The sequence below is a fragment of the Taudactylus pleione genome, unplaced genomic scaffold, assembly GCF_031769625.1.
Source record: "Taudactylus pleione unplaced genomic scaffold, aTauple2 ptg000021l, whole genome shotgun sequence".
In the NCBI taxonomy this organism is placed as follows: domain Eukaryota; kingdom Metazoa; phylum Chordata; class Amphibia; order Anura; family Myobatrachidae; genus Taudactylus; species Taudactylus pleione.
Genome location: NW_028284423.1, coordinates 6,878,482 through 6,897,238, shown reverse-complemented (window position 1 = coordinate 6,897,238; position 18,757 = coordinate 6,878,482). Strand labels below are relative to the sequence as shown.

General features: G+C 43.7%; 1 long non-coding RNA gene across 1 annotated transcript in view; it reads right to left on the bottom strand.

The window, feature by feature from the left end:
- The window catches only part of LOC148539692 (uncharacterized), a 44,353-nt gene that overhangs the window by 5,886 nt on the left and 19,710 nt on the right, over positions 1-18,757 (bottom strand). The window contains exon 2 of the long non-coding RNA XR_015869869.1: positions 8,256-8,309. This is a non-coding gene — a long non-coding RNA (uncharacterized LOC148539692). The remainder of the gene's footprint in view (positions 1-8,255; positions 8,310-18,757) is intronic.

Below are 18,757 nucleotides of genomic sequence, written 5' to 3'. Positions count from 1 at the left end.
GGACCCACTGTGGCTCAGTCTGAGAGTCTGACCTCCGACATGTGCTACTGCGCATACGTGTAATAACTGCACGTCTTTCTCCTATGTGTCCTTACTGCATGGTGGTGCCCCTGAGACCAGCTACATTAGTGCCATTAAGGTCCTCACATTGTGCCCCCAATCCTCTGCCCCACCATTGCATAGCACAATGAGCATACCTGTGTGCCACCAGAAGCATAGGTGCTGTCATCACCTGGTGCACTAAAACTCCCAGCATACCGTTATCGCTCCAGGCTGCACCCAGCACAAAAACTGCCTTATACCTGTTTAATCTTGTGTCCAATACACAGATCAATTTACCTGGTTAATAAACCCTAAGCTGGATACGCACGGTATGATGTGTACCCAGTGATGCAATCCACGATCCGATGGACGACATATTGGGCAGCCCCTCCATATCGAGCGATCCGGTGCCCGATCACCTGATATGCTGGCCCCCCTCCCCCACACGCATAGACCAGCTTGGGATCATTCATCGCTTCTCCAGATCTCTTTGTGCATGCAGAAAGATCTGGGGGGAAAAAAAGGATGGCCTCACAGGAGGGCGCAGCGAACAATATCATGCCCACACACAGAACAATATAGCTGCGATATCATTCCAATCCATCAGATCAGCCACTATATTGCTCCGTGTGTGGGCGCCTAAAGACCTGGTCAAATTGCCTCCTGCTTGGACTAACTGCCACTCACACACCTGCTGCGCAATCCAGCAAGCAACACTAGTACTCCCTAGGCCCAGAGTACTGTTAAGGGTCACATTCTACTAAATTCTGTTCAGCCAACTCGGCTAATACCTAGAGCTATACAGACCCCAATATCCACTATATCACCACCACTCTGTGTATAGCACATATTGGCCCTGATTCAGAGCCGCTCGTAAGCGGCCGCTCGTTCGTTCTGACCGATGTTCTCACATCTGCGCATGCGTACGGATCATAATACGCATGCGTGAACCAGTCAGTGCGGCCGAAAATCATTTGTTCGCTATATAGCGAATGCCTGCTATTTTGAGTGACAGAGGAAGGCGTATGTGGGTGGTAACAGGGGAAGGTGCTTGAAAACGGGGGTGTGGAATTAGATCGCAGGCATGCTTAAAGGTCAAAACGGGCGTTTTAAGGGAGTGCATAATTAATACAGCAGCGTCATTGGCCACGTCACTTGTTTTTTTTTTACTCCGAACTGCTCGCAAAATAGAGGTTGAAAAAACCAGCCACAAGAATAGTGAGCAGTTCATACGCTGTTCGATGTACTCGATTAATCTAATAAATAGCGGACATGACCTAGGATGCGAGCGGCCAGGGGGCGTATTTATCAAAATTACAACCGCAAGTTTTTCTCGCTCGTTCAGACTTAGAGGCGTGAACAGACCGCAATTAGCGAACGGTTCATTTGAATAGCCACCCCTTGTTTTAGAACGAACGACCGCAAATAGAGAGCGGCTCAGATTGCACGCTATTGCAGCTGTGACTGTGTTTTTTTGCCACAGCACAACTGCAACTTTATGCTTATACCATGGCTGATGGTATTCGTCTTGTTAGCCAACCCTCTTTGAATCTAAATTCATTCTGCGGCTACTGGCGGTAACCGCCAAGAGGCATATGCAGTGCAACTCGGATGCAGATGCAGACAGAAAATATCATCCGCTTGCATACAGCATTGACATTGGGCCTGATTCAGAGCCGCTCGTAAGCGGCCGCTCGTTCGCTCCGAGCGATGTTTGCCCAACTGCGCATGTGTACGGATCGTTATACGCATGCGCGAACCAGTCAGTGCGGTCGAAATTCATGTGCTCGCAAAATAGCGAATGCCTGATAATTTCAGTGACAGAAAGAGGCGTATGTGGGTGGTAACGGGGGAAGGTGCTTGAAAACGGGGAGTGGAGATACGAACGCAGGCGTGCTTAAAGGTCAAAACGGGCGTTTTATGGGTGTGCATAATTAAAACAGCAGCGTCATTGACCACGTCACTGGGTTATTTTATAGTCAGAACTGCTCGCAAAATTGTGGTAGGAAAAACCAACCACAAGAATAGCGAGCAGTTCATACCCTGGTCGATGTACTCGATTAATCTAATAAATAGCGGACATGACGTAGGATGCGAGCGGCCAGGGGGCGTATTTTTTCAAAAAACGACCGCAAGTTTGGTTCGCTCGTTCAGACCTAGAGGCGTGAACAGACCGCAAAGAGTGAACGGTTGATTTGAATAGCCACCCCTATTTTCTGGACGAGCGAGCGCTAATTGTGTCCGGCTCTGAATCAAGCCCATTATGCGCATCTCTGAATCAGGCCCATAGTGAATTCATACCAGGCACACCACAATGCCCAGCAACCCTAAATGCTCCCTGCTGCAACTGGCTGTACCTTGTTTCCTCCACCTGCTTCCATATGCTGTTAATTCTGTGTTGACCTGTACCTCTGATCTGCTGTGAGGACTAACCTCAATTGCACACCGCTGCCACCTACCATCATAGTGTCTGCCAATAGTAACTAATAAAAAAAGTAATAAGTCAAATTACCACAAAAAAACTTAACAAAAAAAAACAAGATAGTGTTGGAGGCTTAGCAGCAAAGTGTCCTTGGAAATGATATAAGATATTGCCAGATGCATACTTGCGTTATGTTTAATGTATGGCTAGGAATAAGTGAATGGATCAAAAAATCCCCTCAAAAGGTACAGAAAACATAACAACACAAAGGGTTAAATTCACTAAAGTGAGAGTTTTTAGAAGTGGAGATGTTGCCCATAGCAACTAATCAGATTCTGCTTAACATTTATCTAACACCTTCTAGAAGATAATAGCTAGAATCTGATTGGTTGCTATGGGCAACATTTCCATTTCTAAAAACTCTCACTTTAGTAAATTTACCCCAAAGTATCTATGTGTAAACATATCGGTGTACTGCACCATTCACACCGTTACTTTTTACAGCACATGCACTTATTTTAGATACATAAAATAAATACTGAGTTTTAAGGACACATATGGGCATATTTATCAATATTATTTTGCGGGATATCCCCTGAAAACTGACATTTTCTGAGAATATTTCCAAAAATTAAGCATCTCCAAGATATAAGAGAGGAAGCAAATTTGAAATTACAAAAGCAGCTTCAATAACTTTCTATTAATTATATTAAGTATCTTACTCGCTGCGAGCACCAGAGTAAGCCAACATTGCGCCAGTGCAGAGACAACTTATCTGAAGATCAGTTGTCCCCGTGATTCCTTTAACCACTACTTTAGTAACAGTGAAACTTTGCACTGCGAGTCTTAATCGGTAGTGTTAAATTGGATTCACGCATGCGCGACTTCCGGTGGCAGAAGCTGAGCAGGGCTGAAGGAATCAGACCGGGACTACTTCCCCTAGAAAAGCAGCGAGGGTACGGGAACAAATGCCATCTGAAGATAATGAATGTTCCTGCTGTCAAGTTCCGAAAATGTTGTATTTTCAGAGCTTGATGAATTTAGGTCCACGTTCTAGTGTATGGGGAGACAGCGAGACAGATAGGGAGTGAAAGGTAAACAGGAGATATTCGATATCTCCTGTGTTACCATTATAATGAATGGGCCAAACAATTTATTCAAAAGTAGGTGAAAATGTTAATTTTCACCTGCTTTTGTAGAAATTAAGTGATGATGAATAGACCTCTATGGAGCGTTGCCCCAATAGCTAGCACCATTGTATCCTATGGGCTACATTACTTGCACATGCATGACTGTGTATAGTAGCTGTGCTGGGGTATATGCAAATACTTTACTTCTACTGGGACAAACTCTTATCAGAATCAGTGACCAAATCCTGATTGTGCGACGATGAGGAATCTAAATGTTCAGGGGCAGAGCTTTTTTATTTAATAATAATTATGGCCCTCATTCAGAGCCGTACGCTCTGAGCAGAGCGCACGCTCTGAATGAGGGCCGCCCTCCATAAAAATGGAGCGTCCTCCTGGACGCTCGTATAGCTGTGGGTCACCACCCACAGCCTATACGAGCGTGCAGTTTGATGGCTGCGATGGTCTTGACCGTCGCGACCATCGAAACTGCGAGCCGGAGCCTGCGGTTGAGGTTTTCAACCGCAAAGCCCGGAGTGATTTTGGCTCTATCAGAGCCAAAATCACTCCCACTGACATCACTAGTGATGTCAGTGGGCCGGCTTCTGACGGTAGGCGTTCCCTTGGGAACGCCCCTGTCAGGGAGGCACGCCCCCGGCACGCCCACCAAAGGGGGCGTGCTGTCAATCAACATCGACAGCATGCCCCCTTTGATCAGACACAACGAGTGAAGGAAAGTACTTCGCTCGTCGCGTCTGGCGCATGCGCACGACGGAGCTCCCTCCGTCGTGCGCATGCTCAGTGCAGACCATCGACCCACTTGCGAGCGGACAGCCGCTCGCGAGTGGGTCTGAATCAGGCCCAATGTCCCATCCTGTAGTAACATATTGAAAATTTGCTAATAAAATACATTGCAGTGTTCAATTTGGAATGATTCTAGAAACTTTGATAATGTAACATCATGATACAATATACTTTGTGTAAGCTTTATGTACATAACTGATGTCATGTATACATCTGTACAAAATAAATCCTACACTGTAATAAATGACTAATATAGATCTACAATCATGATATTTAAATAAATAAGTAGAATATGAATTTATGCATGCATCATTTTACACACTTACATATTCAAATGCATAATTGGTTACACTGCTTTCAAAATTTCATGTTCTCGGGGTAGTTTGAGGCTATTTTGCCTAATGTCATTTATGCTAATGAATTTTATGCAAATACAACAATTTAGCCAGCTGACAGTTATTAAACATGAATATTGAAATTAGCATGTACTGGTAAACACAGCAATGTTTATGTATTATGTATACGAAATCCAGAATTTCTATATTTTTTATGAATAAAAATATTTATATTCCGAACAAAATATGAGGGGCAATTCATTAATCCTAAAGTCATTAATTGCATTTTCTCTCTGCACTTCTTTTTATACTGTTGCTTTGTCTTTTTAACCATTACCTAGGTTTTTGGCTACATAGAATTAAAGATCAATAGTTTACATAACCTTAGAGGTAATACTCAACAGCTATCTTCAATGAGCCTCCGCTAGCTCAGTTTAGGCACAATGGACCTGATTGAGAGGTGGACGCAGAGTAGATGTAGAACACAAATGGAAGATGTTATGAGTCTATACAGAGCCGGCTCCAGGTCTACTAGCACCCTGTGTGAGAATTTTTAGAGCGCCCCCTCAGTTAATAATATTCCCCCAGAATAGTGCGCTAGTACCCCTGTTAATAATATGTCCCGACAGTATTGTCCCTGTTAATTATATGCCCCCACAGTGATGCTCCATTTAATAAAATGTTGCCACGGTAGTGCTCCAGTTAATGATATGCCCCCACAGTAGTGCCAGTTAATATGCCCACTCATTAGTGCCACAATTAATATGTCCTGGAGTAGTGCCATAGTTAATGAAATGCCCAAGCAGTTGTGACACAGTTAATGAAATGCCCAGGCAGAAGTGCCACAGTTAATGAATTGCCCAGGCAGTAGTGCCAAAGTTAATGATATGCACCCACAGTAGTACCCCAGTTAATTATATGCCTCTACAGTAGAGCCAGTTTATATGCCCCCACAGCAGTGCCACAGTAAATAATATACCCACACAGTAGTGCCACAGTTAAAAATATGTCCCCACAGTAGCGCTCAACCTAGTATGCCCCCACACTGTAATGCCCCATATGCCCCCAAACTGTAGTATCCCAACTGCGCCCACTCTTGTAGTGCCCCATACACACCCACACTTGTAGTGTCCCATACTGTATATCCCTACACTAATGCCCTGTATGCCATTGCCCCCACACCAAAAAATATTGGTTATTTATTGACTACCCAAGACTCATCAAAATAAAAAATAAAAATCCAATTTACAGACATACCAGTTTTGCCATTGAAGTACATCCAATAGGCAGGCTACCGGTGGTGGCCGCCTTGTGCGGGCACTGATGCTGCAGCTGCTAATTCGTCCCTGTGATTAAGGAAACGCTGTAGAGGAATAAAATTTCCTTACTCCACTAAGGAAGTAGTATTGCTCTGTGTGACCCTGATGTAGTTGTAGTATTCACTGCGGCCTGTCCCACCACAGAATGTTATTAGGTGGGGCGGATCAGCACACGAAATGAGTCTGAGAAGGACCGGCCACAATGTCATGCCTAGTTCCCTGGAGTTAGTCTGCACCACGGTGAGCTCTCTATGGCATGATGCCCCTTTTTTGGCCTCAATCTGAATGGGCTGTAAGCCGGCCCTGAGTCTGTGCTTGCATCCAAGTCACACCGCGTACACCGATTGTCTGCACACCGAGACGCAGCACAAAATCGGAGTCACTAAGAGATTTAGTGGGCATTCATGGGAGGTAATAGGGGGGTGGCGAAGCCAACATGAGCATGTTGTTGAAGGAGCTGCGTTCAAAGACGCTCAGCTGCTCGCAATGGAGGCCATACTCGGACAGAGAACCTGCACCTGCTATAAGGCTGGTGCAAATTTTGATAGTGCCCTGATGGTGCATCTAAATACACACAGTGAGTGGGATCCATTGTCCTAAGATGCTATAAATGGGGGTCTCAGTTTTTTAAAAACAGATGCAACATTAACATAAAGACACAAAGGCGACTGCGTCAAAAGACCCAGCCACGTCTGCATCCACCTCAGAATCAGGCCATATATGTCTAGGATATACAAGGCCTTATACAGGCGGTGGACGCAATGGCTATATCGGACGCAAGCGGTCAATGTGTTGAGTTTGCGCATGCTTCCAAGTTGCACTTCTCAATGATTTGGAGGCAGCAGCTGAGGATTACAGTGGGCTCTCCAGGGAGGTAACATGGGTGTAACATGGGGGTGGCAAGACAGATGCAGTCGTGTTGTGGGCGCATTGCTGACAAAGGCTGTGTCTTAAGACGCAGTAGTGCTGACACAGGATGCCATGTTCAGATGCCAAAGTTGCTCCTGCCATAGGGCTGGTGCAAGTTTCAATGTTGCCACTGATGGTGCGTCTATATAAGCAAACAAAATGGAATAGTACTGTGGCACCCCACCAACATCCTGTGTTCCTACCCACACTGATGTGCCTCTATGAAAAGTAAAATATTAATGTGACTCTTGCCATTGTCTAATATAGGGCATGATTTAATTGGTTTCATTAAGGTTCAGGGACTATTTGCACTGCCCCCTCAGCGGTGGTGGACATTAGGGGACCAGTGAGTACTGTAGCAGGCTCAAGGATTTGAACTAGAGAAAAATGGCAGTTGGTGTGTGCAGTTGGTGAGGTAGCTGGACAGGAGAAGGGGCTGCGCTGCCTTGATGCTGAGCTGAGGGCTGCAGCTGTACTCCGGGACGAGCAGCGGAGGTCTCTGAGGTGGGAAATATCCAGTGGGACCAAGCTGTGTTATCCGGGGAGGTTCCTGAGAACAATCAGCCTAAGAGGGGTGTGTCGGACAACCCCCAAGGGAGTGCCTCAAGCGGAGCTGCAGAAATATAGAGACTGAGCTTGTAAAGGAGCCGGAGGTAAGAAAGCTGCTGCAACCTCCCAAATAGACACTCAGTGACATTAGCGCCTATTAACTGGAGACCTACAGTTGTCCACCGTTACATATGCACAGCAGTCCCTGCAGAGATCAGCGTGGGGTTTATAGACTGCATCATAATAGTAAGATTAACCCCCTGATACCACATATTGGAGGTTAGGTACAACAGTTACCAGCAGCAGTATTAGGGCGACACTTCAGTGCCAGCACCTGTAATACTATGAGTATGAACTAAGGTTGCTAAGCAGAGAAGGAACTGACTGTAATACCAACACCATCGCAGCAGGATCATTTACAGAGGATTACAGTGTTGCATTAAATACAGACAAGTACTGTAGCTGGAGCAGTTTAAGAACTATTCTTCATATCCCGGGCAACGAAGGGTGCACCCTATTAACTATTTCAGCGCTGAACTAGCATTGTATGAGACATGTAAAGTGCAGTAGTGTGAGGAAAACATTTTCATGAAAAGGTGTATAGAAAAGTAACACAAGTTTGCAATTGTATTCTTGATGTAAACTTATCCGTTTATCATACTCACGTGAGGTTTTTTTTATATATTTTAGAGATGTTAAGGGAATTGCAAAATTAGTCATTTGTTAATTGACACTAGAGCATACTTACCCATTTATAGTTTGCAGGTTCGAAGTCCAGAGTTCGCTAGTGATCTACAGGTTCCTGAAAAATAAAATAAACAAGAGTGTTAATGTGTGTGTTTCTGTCTACTGAAATGCATTGTTGATATATGCCAAGTGTTTCTTTGTTCTTACAAAGTATAATAAACATAAGAAAGGATTCACTATTGCCATCTTTACTGCTATACTATATTGTATGATTACATTGTGACTAAACCCATAGTATAGGGTATAACAGTACCACTGCTCAGGGGCGGCTCAGTAAGATCAGAATTGGTCACGGCAGTAGCATAAAGTCGCAGACGCTGTTGCGACAAAAGAACTCAAAATCAGGCTCATTGTCAGGTAATCCCTTCCTGTAACTGAGCCACACTCCCTAACTCATTCTGATAATCACAGCTATGTTTAGCCACATGGGGCAACAAGCTCCATATCAGAAAAGCAATGCTGCTATTTGTCACATTGGGTGATCTGTCAGCAGACGCTGCTCAGACAGGTATTAGTTAGCTTAGCTAACATCACAGCTAATGTCAGATCTGCACATAAATTCCCATTGCTTGGAGTTCAGAAGTTTACAGCTCATAGAGGGGAAAATGAAAATCCCAGCTCATTCCAATAAAAATAGAGCAGTGTTTTGCTAGGAAAATAATCTAAAGATATAAGTCTAGGCATGGCCTTTCTGTCCAGAGACGAGAGCAATGTTTTACGTTTGTTATTTCTAAGTCTCCCTGGATTTACATCCACTTGTAAGAGAGTAAACAAAGTATCTCGGGATAGTAAACCTGCCTAAGTGGCACATGTATTTATTGGTGAGATTTAACAAGAACATAAATAAGACAAGCAAACCCCATATTTGTTTACAGCACCTCCATTTAAGGTTTTCCCTTATGCCATTGAGATTCAGTGCATTTTTTTGTCAACTTTACTGCACTTTACACAGTAATAAAAACATCATACAAGTATTAATAGTGGTAATGCTTTTTCTGTCCGTCTCTCTATATAAATAACTGCTACCATTTACCTGCGTTCATCCACAGCATTTATTCTTCACAATATTAGTCATATAAACAAACAAGCTGCTTAGGTAAAGGTCTTCTCCCAGGTTACTCTCTAGCGTAATTACACAATGTGGCAAGAAAGGGTTAAGTTAGCATAATGGATGAGGACAAAAAGGTGGGTAATGGTACAGTAATGCCAATAAAACTAATGTGCTTGTTGTGGCAAACAATAATATTTATAGGGGATGTAGTTAAAATGCTGGAGGACAGGATTCCGGCCGTCAATATACCGACGCCGGAATCCTGACCACCTGCAAAATGCCGACACCGCTATCCCAAATTACATCAGGATAACGTCCGGATGGAGGCAAGTAGCGCACTGTACCGCACTGTCCCCGGGGATGGGGGGGGGGGTCAGGTTTAGGCATCCTTGGCTTGACAAAAGGGCTAGGCACCCCCCCAGGAGGGTTAGGTTTAATGTGCAGGAAGGGGAGGGGAGGCTAGGGATAGGCAACACCAGGGGGGAGGTTAGGCACCACTAAGGGAGGGTTAGGGATTGCATACGTACCACCCCTTGACTGTGCGGAGTTCAGGCGTCAGGATTTCATACCCATTCCAATTATAGACTGCAGTATAAAACTGAATACCTGTATGTGTGAAATTCCATCAGGTATTCCTGTCTCCTCCCACATTTGTAAAGCTACAGGTGGGCGTCTCAATACATTCCTCAGCGTCTGCGACATTACCATACGTACAGGATCGCAGCTGCATTGGCATTAGCATACATCTCTGACTCAGGCTTACAATTTTGCAAATAGTACTAACCACTTCCCCAGACTGTATGATACTGTGAAGTGTCTCTTAGGGTCCTATTTATTAGAAGTAATTTGCGGGATATTCCCCAAATGGCGTTAGCCTATAGCAGAGCCGTAACTATACTTTTTGGTGCCCTGTGCCAGAAAGAGCAGTGGTGTCCCACCTATATTTAAATAGGGAGATGACACCTGAAAAAGGGGCATGGCCACATGGGGAAGGACCAGGGAGGAGATAAGGGAGGTCAGGAGATGCTGGGGATAGAAGAAGAGGAACCTACAAGTGAGAATGATAATAAACAGAAAAATGACAGACCTGAACAGCGCCCCCTGCCCTGCGGTGCACGGTGCCATGGCACATGTCGCACCACCCTAGTTACAGCCCTGGCCTATAGACTACAAACTGCAATAATAGGGGGAGCAGTATCCATAGGCCACTCACACAGTAGTGTGCCCGATTCATGAAGGAGAAGTGAAGTAATTGCATTACCGATCACTGCACTTCTAAAACATTGCAGGGACAGGCTCCTATTGAAGTCCCTTTCCCCTGCATTTTTAATACAATCAGGAGATACATCATTTGTTATTGCCGCAATAAACTGTGCTAAGACATTCTAATTATTGAATCTAGAAACCGATAATTAATAAATATGTCCCTACGGAGAGATGTAATAAGCCTTGGAAAGAGGAAAAAAGTGTACAGATATAAGTACCAACCAATCACCTCCTAACTATCATTTTACAGTCTGTGTTTGAAAAATGAGTTAGGAGTTGATTGGCTGGTCCTTTATCTCTGTACACTTTCTCTCTTTCCAAGGCTTAGTACATCTACCCCACAGCGGTCTTATGTACTAAGCTTTTGAGAGCGATAAAGTGGATGGAGATAAAGTACCAACCAATCAGCTCCTAATGCATTTAAAAAAAAACCACAGCCTATAAGTGACAGTTAGTAGCTGATTGGTTGGTATTTATTTCCTTCCACTTTATCTCTCTCCAAGGCTTAGTACGGTTACCCTAGTCTATTGTGAATTATCATTGCAGGCATTATAGGAAATATAGGGAAATGCCAGGGAAGGACTAGGGGCAAGAATCAGCCTCGGCATCTATAGTGAAAATGGCATGGCCATGCATCACAGACACATGGCTCATAAAAATGGCCATGTTCACGCATCATGGAGATATTGCCACATGTCACAGGGGTGTATAGATAGTCCACTCCGGCAGAGCAGAGTGCCGGGAGGCGGTGCACTGTACTCTAACTACACTCCCATCATCCCATGGCACTCCCAAGACACTTCCACAAGATGGAACAGTCCAGTCACCACCCCGAAAACATCAATTTTATGCAAAGAGATAACTAGCCAAGATCCATCTGAATCAGAATCGGCTGTAGTAGGTATTCATATATGTGTAAATTTGCTTCTGAACCTGTGTTGTATTGCAAAATTTGCTATTTGCATCCATGAAAAAGGATATGTCCGACTCATTCAGCCCATAGTTGTGTAACTAATAAGAGCTATGAAGTCACCAGGGCCCTCGAGAGCTGTGAAGGCCCCAGGTATAGAGGGAGGCATGATAAATCTGGAAGGCGTGGCCACGCCCTCCCAATTTTTTTCTAAAAAAGTGCTATTTGTGGTGGAAGGGCTAAGAAGGGGGGAAGATTTGTCTCCCTCGGCCAGGGTGCAGATCCAGGGAAGTGGGGACGGTCAGTGCGATCATCCCCCTACCCCTCCATAACACTTGCAGGGAGAGACAGAAGACTGCTGATGCCCAGTAGCAGCAGTCTCCCTAGACCCTCCGCAGCTCAGCACACAGCATCAGCAACAGTCTCCTCTTTCTCGCTACCCGATGTGCTACTGACCCAGGCCTGGGTAGGTGGTGCATGCTCCCCCATCCTTCTTGGCGCTCCTGACTGGCTTTTCTCTCTTTAAGGTTACTGTCGTGCACCATTTTTGTAGAGCTAAAAACAAAAATGTTTCCACTATTAATCTAACAGCATCAGCATATATTATGTTTCTGGAGATGACTGTGCTCATCTTGGGAGAGGCAGTGCCCTGTGTGGTGTTTAAGCAGTGAGGTCCGGTGAGGTCAATGGCTGGGGAGGCACACATGGAGAAGGGTCTGAGTCCTGGGAGGCTGTTTCACCCCCTCCTCACTGTAACTCTCCCCTCACTATACTTAAGCTTCAGTGTCCATTGATTCTCCTACCTGCATCACTGTGACTTCTCTTGCTGCTACTGACTCAGCTCCTATCTCTAGACACTGCAGGGCACTTACTGGCCACATGACACATCCACGGTGTCCATCAGTGCTTTAAAGCACGCCTCCCATACTTAGAGGCATGCCTCTAATAGCTCTCTTTCTGTGCAATTTACTGCCTGTGGTGGGTCCCAGACCCAGCTCTGCAAGCAGTGTCTTACTATACAGAAATGAGGCTGAGTGGTTGCTGCCTCATGTCTCATCCCCCTGCAGTCCCAGGGAGCTCCACAAAGCTGGTATGTGTTAACTATAAAAATGATTAGAATAAGCAAAGATGTTTATAAGTTATAAATACCTTTTTTGTATTATTCTAATAATTTTTATGTAAAATCTCGGGAGTATAACAGGGGAGGCTCTGCACACTCCTGTGAGGGCAAGAGAGTGACAGTGAGAGTGTCATTATGTGTGAGTGGAATGAGGAAACATGATGCCAAAGATGAGTATGATCACCCCACAACAAGGTAATATTGTTCTCGGCCCTGATGCATGAGGCTTGGAATGTCAAAAACAGTTGTGTAGAAAACAAAGTTCATACATTCAACTTGTGCATAATTGCATAGGTGCACATCTCACTTCTTCAGCTTAGTTAGAGTGATCCCCTCTGGTCACAGAACTGCTACTGTGCCCTTTTAGTGCCCTCTATGCTACAAATAACTAGGGGGTATATTTACTAAGGTGAGAGTTTTAAGAAGTAGAGATGTTGCCCATAGCAACCAATCAGATTCTACTTAACATTTAACTAACATATTCTAGAAGATAATAGCTAGAATATGATTGGCTGCTATGGGCAACAGCTCGACTAAAAACTCTCACTTTAGCAAATTTACCCCTAGATGTGCATGGTGTTATTGGCATAGCATTGGCAAATTGTGATAGTGCTTTAAGCTAAGAGAACATTTGGAGGCCTTTTTATTTATGACCAACAGAAGGAGGTTCTTCATTCATCCAAATACTGGCTACAGGCAACAGGTGGCAGTGCACCAACAACTGCATATTCTCTTTCTACTACTACAAACAACATTTTGTTAAAGGTCAAGTAAATGAGAGACCCCACCTTTAGAAGGCCCTTACTCCTACCAATATGCAAGGCTAAAGTTGTAATTTTATTTTTCAGTTAGTGCTGAAAAGAGTCTTGTTTTGTTTGCCAGTTTATTGACTTCAGCTTCATGATCTATATTATCCAAGCCATTACCTTTGGGCATTCCTCATGATTCTACCTTCACAAACTTATTAACTTCAAGACCAGTATTCAGGAGAGTCAGCTTCAGTGGAAAGAGATAGCTACTCACATCACTGTTAGCTCATCAAACACTATGATATACAATTTAAGTGCTTGAAGGAGCCTATGAAGATGTAAGGGCTCTTCTTGGGAAGAAGTCTATATAATGTGACTCCTGAAGCCACTGGAACAAAAAGTGCACAGAATTGAAAACATAATTGAGCTGTAGGTCCACAAAATTCACAAAACTTGACCTGCAAGGGTCCCACAGAATAAACTGTTCACTGTCCAGGAGAGGGAAAATTGGAAACTGGTCACTATGAATGTGAAGTCATGCCAGCCTACTTCCAAGCATTTTGAGAAGATAGGGGTGTTTCCTTCAACTAATCCAGATTGAGCTTCCTGGGTGTAAAAATTTAAGTTTTCCTCAACCAGAAGTGTGTGGGGTTTAGCAACTACTGTTAATGTTTTAATAACAACATTTTCAGTAGACTACTAAGGACTCATGGTCTCTCCATGCAATACTGCCTTGTGATATAGAACCTTAAAATGTCTCTTCACTTCTGCGCCCACACTCCGGTATCCCAAACCCGGTCATGAGTGAATAGGCATCTAAGAGTTGAGCAATGGCCATGATCTCCCAGACTGATGAGAAGGATACCCATCACCGCTCAACTTTCTTTTCAAAGCATTTTCACCTGTTTTTATTAATTTTTGGTCGTGCAAAGTTGGAATTTTGTTTTTCATCTGCGCTTCAAAGAGTCTTCTTCGTGTGGCTGTTTGTAGAATTAGTAAGTTAGAAGCTGAAGTTGACATTCTCCAACCCATTGACTTCACCTTTGTTACTAATGATTCTAAATTCTCAAATCAATCATGGTTTGTTTCTTATTACCCTAGACAAATGGTTTACTTTTGGGAGAAACAAGTACTCTTATACCTCACCTTGTGCTTATCAATCGAAATAGAATTTTCAAAGAGAAAGGAGCTTGAAGGTCTTTTGCCTGAATACTCTGCTACTATGCAAAGTTAGATGGTAGCATGCTAATGACTGGTAATGCCCTGCATTTCACACTCCAACTACTTTTTTGAGCGTTCAAAATGAGCATTAACAATTTTGAAAACGGATTATGCCCTGACTTTATTTCCACTACACCCGTGCCACAAAAGCTAAAATAGTCTGCACTACTGTACTGTACATCTAAAAACGCTTGGTAAATCTACCCCAGTTCAAGATCACCTGAAAACTAATGGGACTTCCTATTTCCAGATAAAATTACTTAATTTGTGAATATTGCTCTAGACTCACATTACATCAACTTATATTTCAGATCTAATGGCTCTCTATAAGTGGTTATAGCCATAATATCCAACAATGTTGGCTAATTAGTCCTGAATAATTAAATACAACTGAAATCACTAATCGCTATATGTTAATTTTTTATTTCAAAACCGGGAAATTACAGTCCTGTCTGTAAATGCAATTTTCCCTCATAGTCCTTCTAGCACGTAAATTGAATTATGACCTTTAGGACATTCCAAGCTAGAGCAGTCTGTGCTGAAAATCTGGCATCCGGTCTCATCAGTGTAAACGATGAGATTGCTCAATTGCCAAGCAATACTGTTTCTTCAGTACTCCAGCCATTTATAATTCTATGTCATTTTAAGTTATTTCAGAAAGTAAGTGAAGTGTTGGCTTAAATGTTGACCCTTAATGTCATTCAATAAAATGACTAGTTTGCATATTAGTAACAGTGATGGCAGCAGTATAGTATGGTAACATTTGGGTCATAAGACAAAGGTCAAGCCCCTCTTATTTTGCCATTACCCAATGCTCATTTTGCCCCTCTTATTTTGCCATTACCCAATGCTCACCTGCCCAAGATGGGTGCTAACCACTGACACAACTATGGGTATATTCCCAAGTGACCCATCTTCCAGGCTTGGCACTACCATTAAGCAGTTTTGGCAGCTGCCTAGGGTGCCGGGACCTGTGGAGCGCTGTTGAGGCCACCTAACACTAAAATAGAGATGTTTCTAACATACTTATTGTACTGAATGCTGACGGTGGCCACAAATACTATAAGCCACCATTTACTGTAGCCCCACCCCCCCAGCTCCACCCTGACCCTTGTTCTTTCACATGGTCCAGACATGGTTACTGGAAGGGCTGCTGCTGCAAGCCAGTCGTAGCTGTCCCCTTTCCTCCCAGCCAGTGAGTCAGTGAAGCTCTGCCCTTCAGAAAGGAGCGAAGAGCTGAAAATTAATGGAGCTGCACTGTGCATGAAAACTGCAAACACGACACCTGGATTACCTGTTATAATAGTAGTGAGCATGTTTATAATTTAAAATATGATATTATAAATATGATATTATAAAGTAAAATAAAAGTAATAGTAAAATGAAGCATTTCAAGCACATATTATATATATATCATTTTCATTGACTCTATCCCTGGAAGCCCAAGACCAGATTTCTAGTACAATGCGCAGAAGGGACCACTAAGTAAAGCACTGGTTACTGCTAACAGCCATTGTCGCCAGGGAGCTGAGCATGGCTCAGCTGCACCGCCAAGTTTTATTGTTAAATAGACCCCAAAAGGATTTTGTCAATAGCAAATCTGATTTTTTTTTTCATTTGATAAATACATCTCTAAGGGGTCGATCCCTTTTTTTCTCCCCAGCAACAGCTCTTGTCTAAATTGACAGGAGAAATTTAATTGTTTGTTCCCCTGGACGCAAGTACCCCAGGTGCCCACTATATCTGATAATGGTCATATGTGCCACATGTTAATGCACTTTACAGTCATGTTACAGTAAGTGAAACTTTTCTGGGGTGATAGTCCTGGAGAAGGGACCATCACATGGGCCATCGAATGTGAGTGCCTCCAGGACTGTGGAGACACTGTGGCCCTGATTCAGAGCCGGACGCTCTAACAGAGCGCTCGCTCTGAATCAGGGCCATCCCTCTTACTGTTTGGGAAGGCCTCCTGGCCGCTTGCATAGCTGTGGGTGACCACCCACAGCTATAGCGAGCGGCCAAAATGATGGTCGCGATGGTCTTGCGATGAGACCCTTGCGATGAGACCCTTGCGGTAGGGTCTCCCTGCCACAAGCCCTTGAGTGCTTTTGGCTCTATCAGAGTCAAAAGCACTCCCACTGACATCACTAGTGATGTCAGTGGGGCCGGCCCCAGACGGTAGGCGTTCCCATGGGAACGCCTCCGTCTGGGCAGCTATGCCCCCGACACGCCCACCAAAGGGGGCGTGCTGTCAATCACCATCGACAGCATGCCCCTTTTGGTGCGAGACCCATAACGACAGCTTGGCCGTCGTTATTCGGATCTTGCGCATGCGCATGATGGAGCCGCCTCCGTCGTGCGCATGCGCACTTGGGCAACATCGACCCGCTTGCGAGCGGGTCTGAATCAGGCCCAGTGTCAGCAATCATAATATCATAATTTAAGTATTACAAATTAACATTAAGCCAAATATTACTTTTTTAGCCACCTTGAATTCATGGTTTAACATTAAGATATTCACAGAGATGGGTGTGATCAGTAAATTCTAAGAAAATATAAGGAAATGATACATATATGAAAGAATTGCAATGGAATGTATTGCTATAGCTTTAGGGTGATGTCATGTCAAGAACATAGATCTGGAACATCTTGTGTTGTCAACCAGATAACATCTCTATAATAAGCTGAAGTTGATTCACGCAGGTTTATTGTGTTTGATTGCATTAGAACCGTTCCCATTTCATACATGATAAAAGATGTTTGATTTATTTTCAGTTTCCAGCATAATGACTTTGAGAGTGATTCAGTGGAAAGCACTGAAAGAACATGAGCTTGCTTGAAATGTATTAATATGCTGCATTTTATTATTTTTGCTAGAGCCATTTCCAGATTATGTGTCGGGGAGAACAAAGACCTTCAGTTCAGATAATTATTTACCTAATGACATCAAGTTCTCTGTCTCTATGTTGCTTATGTCATCAGGTAGTTCATGGAAATAATTATGGAGACATGAGTTAGACTGGGATTAGCTTCTGTATGCGCTCAAATTTGTACTCACAGTATCTCTTGTCCCAAATGCTGGCTTAGGGGTTGTGCTTCTTTTGTCAAACTGACAGAATGGTTTGGCATGTAAATGTGTACAGGGAACATCATTACTGAAACACATACATATTGTTTCATATAAACAAATATATGTATGTAAGCAGTTCACAAATACAGTACATGCATAGTGTTGAGCTAATTATGTACATGCATATTGTACTACCCCGCACTAAGGGGATCATTCAGACCCGCTCGCGAGCAAAGTTCGCTCGCAAGCGGGTCGATGTTGTGAGAATAGAGCCAAAATCACTCCTGGGCTTGCTTCAGCGAGACCCTACCGCAAGGGTCTCGTCGCAAGCCCGATGGTCACGATGGTCTTGACCATCGCGACCATCATCATGGACGCTTGCATAAGCTGTGGGTGGTAACCCACAGCTATGTGAGCATCCATAAGGCAGCTCCACATTTAAATAGGACGGCCCTGATTCAGAGCGAGCGTTCTGCTCAGAGCGTTCAGCTCTGAATCAGGGCCTAAGTGTCTGACAAATTTGGAGCAGCCAGCATAACCAATACTCTATCTTCCAATAATCCAGTCAGATGTGATCTGAAGAACTGAGTTTATTATTCGATAGAGGAACTTACGTGGAAATTATAAGTAATGTGAGTAATGACAAGTGATGTGGTAAAACTGTAAACAAACAATGAAAAGCAGTTACTATATGCACATGGGAATGCAAGGCAAACATATAACATGGGACATGCAAACAACATGAAACATACAGCATGCAAAGTACAGGCTGCAATGTCACATAGTGCAGCTAACATGTATTACTAACTAAGCAGATCTACAATATAATGGCACAGTTGAAGCTTAGAATTCACCATCGGATGCTGTACCAGGTTGAGCATATGTAATGATGTCTGGGACCATGTGAAAAGGAAAATGGCTGCTTACAGCTCCTTTAGCCCAGAATGCATTGCTAGACTGCTAAGGCATGCTAAGAAGGACAAAATAGATCAGATTTAAACTGCTGCTGTCCTGACCACTAGGTGGGGCTGCTAATATGAAATAGTGCAACATACTGTAACAAACTCTATGCTGAAGGCATGACACATATTGTTGAGCTAACATATTATGAGCTAC